The sequence below is a fragment of the Amphiura filiformis genome, chromosome 11 (assembly GCF_039555335.1).
Source record: "Amphiura filiformis chromosome 11, Afil_fr2py, whole genome shotgun sequence".
NCBI lineage: Eukaryota > Metazoa > Echinodermata > Ophiuroidea > Amphilepidida > Amphiuridae > Amphiura > Amphiura filiformis.
The window spans coordinates 5,081,739-5,091,661 of record NC_092638.1 but is presented as its reverse complement, the minus strand read 5'-3'; positions in this window follow the sequence as shown (position 1 = coordinate 5,091,661).

Below are 9,923 nucleotides of genomic sequence, written 5' to 3'. Positions count from 1 at the left end.
CCCTTCCCCTCTCCCCATCAATGTTGGTACACATTGGGAAACCGCTGAAAACATTGCCATTTTCCAACATTGCACAGGGAAAGGAGGTGACAGTTTTCCTTTATTTACACGCAAGCGTTCCAAGATTTATTTCCAAGATTGCCGAGATTAGATTAGGAGAATCTGAAATCTGCAAAGTCCATGTGTATATGCTATGGGGAATCTACCATATATGTGATGTCGCACATCAAAAGGGGGGACTTTGAAACAAAGGGTTTTCAAGAATTTTTTTTTAATTAACCAAAATAATGGGAGGCTTTTTCACCTACAAAATTTGAATGCCTTGATTAATTTTAACAATTGAGTTGCCATTTTAAAGCAAAATGCTTTCAAAACAGAAATACTGAACTCCAAGTTGACTTCACCTGCAAAGTCCCTTCTTTTAATGTGCAGCATCACATATTTGGTGCCAAAATAGTGTACTACATAGCATTTTTGACGAAAGCCTGAATAAAGTAACAATTGGCATTTTCAAGTTAATGGTGTTTTTGGTGTGTTATTAGCTCATATACTGCTTAGTGTGCGATCAATACAATTCTGTAAAAAAATAGTTTCACACAAAGCATTGTAAATGCATGCACTATCAAAATTGGAGAGGCGAGTAAAACAGGCATGCAGTTATGTAAAGCACATATTTCTCATGTATTTCACCCTTCTTTACTCCCCATCTTTCAATATTGGAGGGTCTCACAACCCTGCCGAGAACATTGAATTGGGAAAGTGGGGCAGAGATATACCAAAAGACAGGCCAAAGTGTGCCAACAATTTTTCCAGCATTGAAGCTCATGTAGTTTTTAGTGTGCGATTACAGCACAGTGTATTACACACATATTGTAAGCACGCACACACGTAATAGTAGTGCTTCCTGGGAGCAAAGGAGAAAATACTACACTATTTTCCAGTTCACATGAGCAACAAGAAAACATGAGAGTTTGTACTCTTGTGTTCTAACCTCGATATGGGGGTAGCATATTCTTGTGAAGTGCATAGGCGGCGGAATCGGAGGGGGGATTTCCCTGTAACGTTTTTACATGGGGGACGTTCTCCAGAAAATCTTAAGAGAAAAAAAAACAATGCTCCATCTACTGGGATGAACATTGTGCTTCATCTTTTTTAGCCCAATAAACACTACGTTTTACACCAAAATATGGTGAAATTGCATAACTTTGTGTGCATTTGGCATTTGTGGCTAAAATAGGCTGGAATTGAATAACAGCAACCAAAATCTGCTTGTCCCCTCCTAAATTTGAATGCTTCCGCCACCACTAGGTGAAGTGTGCTGAGAGTGATCAAGATGTTAAAACACCTGAAGCTTTTTAAGGCTATAAGATTACCTGTAATATATGGGGTTGTTTTGCCCAAGTTGTAAGAATTCAACTCTAAAAACTTTTTCTGTAAACTTTGTGATACAGATTGATATTATATATTTCAATGACTTGCATTGTAAATTATTGTGTAGAATTTCATATATTTATTTACTTTATAGTTTATCATGATATTTATAGTGATTATGCCAAATATGCTTTTGAATAATGACATACAGGGTGCACAACTGATAAGTTCCCCCCTAAATACTTTTTAAGATAAATCGAAAAATATTTGACGAAATGCGAACAAATTATAGCAACACACATCATTGCGTTCAGACACAATGGTTCATTATATAAAAGTTGTATCTGAGTCCATAGGAGTCAACTCTCAAACAATACAGCAGGCCAGGCCTATTCATGTGTCTGTTAAAGAAAACCTGACTGCTATGGGCTCAGGTGCAACTTTTAAAACGGCCTTTTTTATTACATATTTAACCATTGTGACTGAACGCAATGATGTGTGACGCTAAAAATTGGTCCACAGGGGCAAAACAAATTAGGCTATACATACCATTTTACATTTTGACATTTCGTAAAATATTTTTCGACTTATTTTAAAAAGTATTAGGGGGAACTTAGAAGTTGTGCACAGTGTATTAGTAGATATGCACTCATGTCTCATATTTCATATTTTCATAGACATGTTTAATATGAAGCCCCTTAAAGGACACAATAAATTTTAAATGTTACTAAATTAATAATAATGTATTTATAACTATTATTAAAAACATATTCAGTATTTTTAATATTTTATGTTTCCAAGACAACCAAATATGTGGTAATGTAAGGTATACCACAAGTACCCGAACTTCTTTTATATTGTTGATCTCAAGCTTATAAATATGTAAGCTTCACCATTTAGTAAATCACATGATGTATGGAGGCATTAAAAAGGTAAAGAAGACTTATTGCCAGAAAAAATTCTAAGACAGATATTTTAGGTCATACAAGATCATATTAACTAGTTGTTGCCTTAAGGGGACTCAATCTTTTGTGCGTACTTATAGAGGGCCAGGGGATTCACTCTATCATTTAAAAAATTATTTGAAGAAGTTAAAGAGCCCTAAGAATAAAAAAACTGTAGTGTAATTCACGCCAGACACAATTTCTTTATATGACAAAAATTAATTTTTGTAATCGATCAAAAAACAAACATTTTATATCAATTTTAAATTTAGCCTGAATCGGTAAATTTGGTACCTCTCGCCCTTCTTTAGGTCAAGGCTGTTTTTACCATTATGCAGCGAACCATTGTTGAAGCTATTTCACATTCATGTACAAAACATTCTAGAGAAAAAATATACTGTTGAAATATCTTTTGTTGATTTCGAATGATAATGTCATGAAGTCGTAAATTTTAAGGTCAAATTCCTAAAACCAAACAAAACATTGCGACGCAAATATTTCCCGACTTCACGCAATTTCATCATCACATCAGTGTCTTTATTATTTGTTTGAAACCTTTCCCAAACGTTCGTGCTCTTTATGCATAAAACGGCTAATCTATCTTTACAAAAGGCATCTTTTTTTAGTAAACAAAAGGCTAAAGATGGCATAATGAGATTTATCATTTATCATTACACTCCTCCATTCAACTGCCACCCTGGCCGAGCGGTAAAGCCCCAAGGATGTTCCGAATCGCTGGTTCGAATCCCAATGAAGTCTGTGGAACCTTTTTTTTCTTCAAAATTCAGGATCGCATTCCGAAATGAGTCACTTGTCGGTAAATCATGTATCGTATCCTTAAACATTCCAGTTGAAATCCATACATCTGCTGTGGAAGACATGACCTTAATCTTTCACACAGGAAGTGTGAATTTCGAATGGGGTTACCTGAATTGGTAACCGGACTAACCCTCATTTGAATCTACACCTGCTGTGTGGGAGATTAAGGTCATGTCTTCCATAGGGGGTCTATGGATTTCAACTGGAATACCCAATTTCTTGCCTGATCATAACATAAGTACTACATTTTTTTTTAACCAAGTTCATTTGTATTTTATAATGATAACATATACATGTACAGTCTATAATACCAAATTTATTCAATTGTCTAATTCGAATTAATCAATTTGATATTATAGACTGATGTAAGATAAGATGTTGGACAATAACAGTACTTTTTAATGTTTGAAAGTTTTAACATTTTACTCATCAAAGCTTTACAATGATATATTTTTTACTTAATAATAAGTATTCAAAATAAAACTAGTGTCATTTAATGTGCAAAAATATTATCCTAACTGTTGAACTCAATATATTGATTTTTGTATGTGAAATACTTCCAGGGCTGCCAAGAACCAGCTCAGACCCTGGGGGGTATAGTTGGTGGTCTAGATTTGCAAAATCATCATTGGGCAGGAAACACCTCCCATGTACTTGTGGCCCTTGAACAGGCTGAATGGATTACAGCACCAGACCGTAGATATTTTCACATATTTCGTGAGAACAAACAGGGGGTAACAATTTTATCCTTTAGTGAACATTACTTATATTATCTTACATCTTGTTCATAAACTTTGCTGAAGGAATTTAGTTTGATAATCTTAATGAAAAGTAGGCCAGTTTCTTTTTAACAACGCAGTTATGCCGTGCGTGAAGTATGCGCGAGAGTCTTAGGATATTGCATAAGTCATGTTAGGAATATGCAGATAATAGGGGAAATATTACCTGCCGGTATATTAATGAGGAATACGCAGGTAATACGGATTTTTATACAAATAGTGTTTGACCAATGAGATTACAGAATTGTTATCAACTAAAAGATAATCGCAAATATCACAGGATTTTTCCTAGTGTATAAAATAGATTAAAAACTGTATCACTTGTTGCTTGAGAAATTGTACAAAATAATGCACTTGTACTGAGATGTTGATGCGTCTAATTGACTCCCCCTGCAGGGCTTGTGCATTAGACACATCAGCATCTCAGTATGTGTGCATTATTTTGTTCAATTTCATTCGCAACAAGTGATACACATATAACATGCAAACACATAATTATTTGAAAAGTTGCTGCAAAAAATCTAAAAAATAATGTTAGTTAAAAGGGCATTGCGTGATCCACAGCTTCATCCCACACTTTTTTCAAAAAAGGTTGAGAGATTTTTATACCACCTGAAACCTCTGGCTACATTATGTTTATGTACCAAATTTTTTTTTGGAGATTAATTCGTTTAGCAAAAATATAGTCAAATTTGAATTTTGTTCTGGTATACCAGAACGAAATTACAAACATTAACAACAAAATTGGAATCATCTGAAATTTTGGGAATAAGCTTTTTTCGTGAATATCTACTGAAAAATGTCATAAAAAGAGGATGCTAGGATCACGAAATCCTCCTTTAAGTGTTGACAAATATAATTTAGCAAAAATGTTAGCCAATAAATATTTACAATAATGTTAAGACAACATATTCAAAATGATGCTGTATTGTTTTTGTTGTGCAAAACACTATAAAATGTTTTCATGGCCTTTATTTCACCTTAACGCTGTAAAGCCAAACAAAATAATAGTTTTGTCTCATGGAGTATGAAATATAATGCAGTATGCGTTTTATTTTTTTTTTTTTTTTTTTTTATAAATTGAACAACACCAATTTTGGATATTTTATAATATTAAAATATATGTAAAAACAATTCAGCATAAATCAAATGTACGCAGGGAACATGAGACAAAACTATTATTTTCTTTGGCCTAAAATCTTACAAAATGAAGCCACTGTGCATGCATACATCCCCACTTGATGCAATGATTCAATCACCATAAGTCATTATACACACGGTGTCATTGGCTGGGCCAGCAAAGCACCCGTGGCTACCAGTCACTGATCCAGTTTTTGGCACCTGAGGGGTCTCGGATTTGAATCCAGAGGGAAAGGAACAACATCCTTGTTCATCTTATTTCTTTCAAATTTCCTTCATTCCTTTCCATGCACCAAAACCCCTTCCAGTGTTAGGGTTAATAAACCTCTATTTTCCTTCATTGAGGCCTACATTAACCCTAATGCTGTAAATGTTATGAAAACATTTTGACCAAAACTAAAACATGTCTATATAACACATTTTTTATAACATTTCAAAAAAACCTTTTTTTTTCCGTTAGCTGGGTGGACAAAATTTAGTTACAAAATTACAAGCAACGTAAAATTTTATTTTAAGGCTAACACAATTTGTTGTGGTCTGTTGGTCCTGTTTTGTTAACTTTTAAACCTCAGTTAAGGTGATGCTGACCACATGTAAATGTCACCAACACTATCTGCAAAACACCTTAATAAATACCTTTAGATATTATGCTTTTCATTGACTTATGTGTCAAGGTATAATGTTGTTTGATCCTTTTTTCAGAAATATTGCAATTTGAGGTCTTTGGGTGAAAAAATCAATGAAAGTTAGGTATGTGAGAAAAGAATGTGGTCTTACAGTAAATAAATTTTACAATAACAGGATCATTGGGTTACAGCAGTTTAGGCTGTCTTTATGGTTTACCACTATGCATGATAACTACCCCAACCCCACCATTTGACGCAGGGGTGTCTGAGGGGGAAAATTTTACAAAATGAGCGCCAAGGCATTTGGTGAACACTTTTTACACTATTATTGTGTAAAATGTTACTTTAAAAAATTGAAAAATTTCAATGTGAAGGCCCAATTGAAGCACTTTGCAGTTCATTTCAGAATTAACTACAAAATTGCAACATTTGTACCTTTTAGAGCCTTTCAAGACCATCATTTACCTTGATTATGGGCTAAATTAGAATTATTGACAAGTTTTGCACACACTCCTGATAAAGTCAGCCGAGAAGAAAGACAACAAGAGAATAAATTCAACCAAAAAAGGTCAATGTCACCTTAATAATAAGTTGTAAATTGTCAGCATACCTTTGCTATTCTTTCATCTTAAGCCATTCAGTTTTTGTGCAATGACACATAATAAGTATAAATATAGCCTAAGGTGAACAAAATGCCGCATCTTGTATTGTATTTTGTCAGTAATATTTTCACATGTAGCTAAATACCATTAAATTATAATCATGATTTTGAGATCAATTTGACAAAAATGTGTATTATTAATTGAGGTTGAAGAGACTTGTAGTGAAAATGTGAATACTTTAGCTTAAAAGTAGGGGTCAAAGACAAATAACAGTATGTTTATAAGAACTGGAAATTGATTTAGAAAAAAAAATTATGGTGCACTTCTATTTTGTAACATTTTTATGAGAAATATATATTTTTACCAGCACAATGAAATATCATTATCTTTTTAAAATGAAGTGTTTAATAAAATAAAATAACATTTGTTGGTAAAATTAATTCTTATGCATACACATGTATTTGTAGAGGTCAGCATAGAAAAGCAGATTAAATTTGAAGAGGTATTCATCGTAATATTACCTTTTAAATATTGTTATTCTTTAATTTTTAGAGCAACAAAATACAGTTTTGTTGTAATGGTCCATTGCACTTGACCTCCCATTTGTTCCTGTGTAACAAATGGGTGAGTTCATATGGGAGATATGATCCACATCAGTGTGGATCAATGAGGACTTCCTTTGCACACGCAGACGACATCACAACAGCGCCCTCAACGACACAAGCACACAATAATTGCCCACTTACAAGTAATGCACTCAATATGCTTGCGATCATTTCCAGATCGGATCACAGAAGTACAGTAGCGTGCGCAGTTGGGGGCCAGGTTGTTTGGTTCCCCCGAATGGAGTCTGATTAGGAGTGTAAGGTGCGGGCGAAATCAGTCATTTCGGGGGAAATGACTGATTTCCCCCCGATTTCCCCCGAATGACCAACAAAAGTGGGGGCTGTGCCCCCCCTTTGCGCATGCCACTGCAGAAGTACAAATTGTTGTGGATCAATGCAGATCTCTGCTCCTGTTTAAGTCACTCACTGCTGACAACAAACCCTACAGCCATTCAGGGCTGTCAACTCTCACGCATTGGCCGTGAGTCTCACGCATTGGGGCACTTTCTCACGGTCTCACGCCAAGGTAGTATAATCTCACGCCTAGGTAGTAAATCTCACGCAAAATGAGTAAAATCTCACGCATCGTCATGAATAATTTGTTACTCCTACCCCCCCGCTTTTCACTGTCTCGAGCGCCGTGGCTCAAATAATCATGGTACAAAATGAACATTGAGTCGGCAAATCCTGCACGCCTCTGTCTCACGCCAAGCAATTCCAAAAAGTTGACAGCCCTGCATTGTGGTTGTTGGCAGGATTTTTATCCTTGGGGGTTTACCGGTCCTTGCCATTGTTAATAAGTCAAGCTTGGTGTGTTAGGTAGTGTCAAAAGTTTGCCCCCTTACAAGAGAAAGTTCCCACTAAAAGTTAAAATTTCATTTTTGGCTATTGACCCATGCATGTGGTGTGATAGAATTTGTGTTATTGTTATGGTTGCTATATTTGTGATCAGTAAGCTATGTACAGATTGTTCAAGTTGTGTCTTTTGTGTTGGTGAACTATATTCGGATGATTACACCACGTTACCGCACAAAGCCTGTAGTTCTGATTAACTGTATCTCTTGAGTTCATCCAGAGTTTAAACTATAGTTAAATGAGAATTTAATACTTCATAGCAAAATTGACTGGAAATAGATCAAAAGGCATTAAAATGTATCAGAACGGTTCAAGACATGTTAAGAATTTGTGGTAGAAACAAGAAACAAAATGATAAAAGCTTACATGTTTTGCATGATAGCTAAAAGCAAAACCTGTACTTCCTTAGTGACGAGTAGTATTGGTGATAATCTTAATCCCTGTACCATTTACCATGTACCCCAATAATTTGACTCATTTTGACTCATTCTTTACATATTTTGATCCATTCTAATACATTTTGATGCGTTTTGACCCATTTCCATCCATTCTGGCTCATTCCACTAGGTAACGTAAAAATTTGTTAATAAGTATATTAAATGAGTTGCTCCCATGAGAGCAAATTTTACGGTAGTTTGCTTAACTTTATATTTTTTTTCTTTTAATTAAAAATATCTGTGTTACAAATATTTGTAAATTAAAAGAAAAATATCCAAAGTTAAATAAACTACCCTAAAAATATGTTCTTGTGCTAGCAACGCATTAATAGGCATTATGCTTATTAACAAATTTTTACAGTATATATAAAAAATAATTCCATTAATTAATTTTGTGATATTTAAGCTATGTTGAAACCCATACATATGCCTCAAAGTGTTAACCGAGTCTGTATAGGCTGCCTAAACCCCTGGCTAAAACTCTTTGGCTTTTGATCCTTGGAACTACCTCCAAGGTTTAGGATCAGATGTGAACACAACTTTAATTAATTGTTATACTAAAAACAACATAACACCTGTACCAAGCAAAGGTTTGTTTTTGTCCTGCGATCCATGTACAATGGCATAATTTAATATAAATTACTTTTTGTTATGTTAGGTTCCAATAATCCTAATCTAAACTAATTAATTAAGTTGAATACCATAGCAGGTAGTGTGTTTTTGTTATGATTACACCTTTTGATGTAAAAATTTAAAAATAAGAAGTGGATTTGTATTTGTCCAGTCACCATAAATAACTTAACTCTCTTCACGCAGGTATCGACTGCAGACGACAATTTTGTTTTTTTAATTCAAAATTCAAAAATTTCAGAAATGTAAATTTTCATGGCCACATTTTGAATCAGTATGAAAACTGCATTAAAATGAGTACAAACAAGCCTAGTATTTATTCAGTAGTTCTTTTAAAGATAGCTCTTGATATTTTGAGAAAATATTTTAAAACTTGATCTTTTTCCATTGAAGTGCTTGGCTAGCATGCAGAGCATTAACGGTGTTATTGTGGTTTGGCCGCCAATCTTTGTGTGGAAAATTCCCACAAAAGTAGTAGGATGGCCTTACGAAAAACTGACATGAAATTGGTGTTTGTATTGTGTTAGCTTCTTTCAATGCAGCATTACCGCAAGAGTTAAAATAACATGAAGTTGTGTCATTTGCCCTGCCCATTTCAGTAAGCTTGAATGACAAAGAACCACAAAGTGAGAGTGAAATGAAATGTTGCTCTACAAGTGTAAATTAAATAGAGATACAGCTATGTCAAATGTGAAAATGACTCACTGAAATGAAATCCTCATATGCAAGACTTTATCTTGTAAAATGGAAAGTTATTTGGTGGTTTGTGGTTCCTTCAATTGCCAAGTCAAAATATGCCAGTGCATTGGCACTGAGCATTTATGCCAAAATTTGACGTCCCAGATGGATTCGTCAAGTCTTTACCATTCTAATTATGTATACCAATACTCTTTATTTTTTAGACCACCGATTAACAGTTTTGAGGCCCAAAAGTTTCCAGAATTCCAAGGATAAGACTAACTTTAACATACTTAATATGAAATTAGCCACCATTGTTATTTTGCTTGCTCCCTTTTGTTGCAATACAATTCTGATATTGTAAGTGTTTGGTGAAATGTGTATAAAGTGACCTTGCCCCCTTACCCATGTCAAAAAATTCAAACAATGAAAAGTCC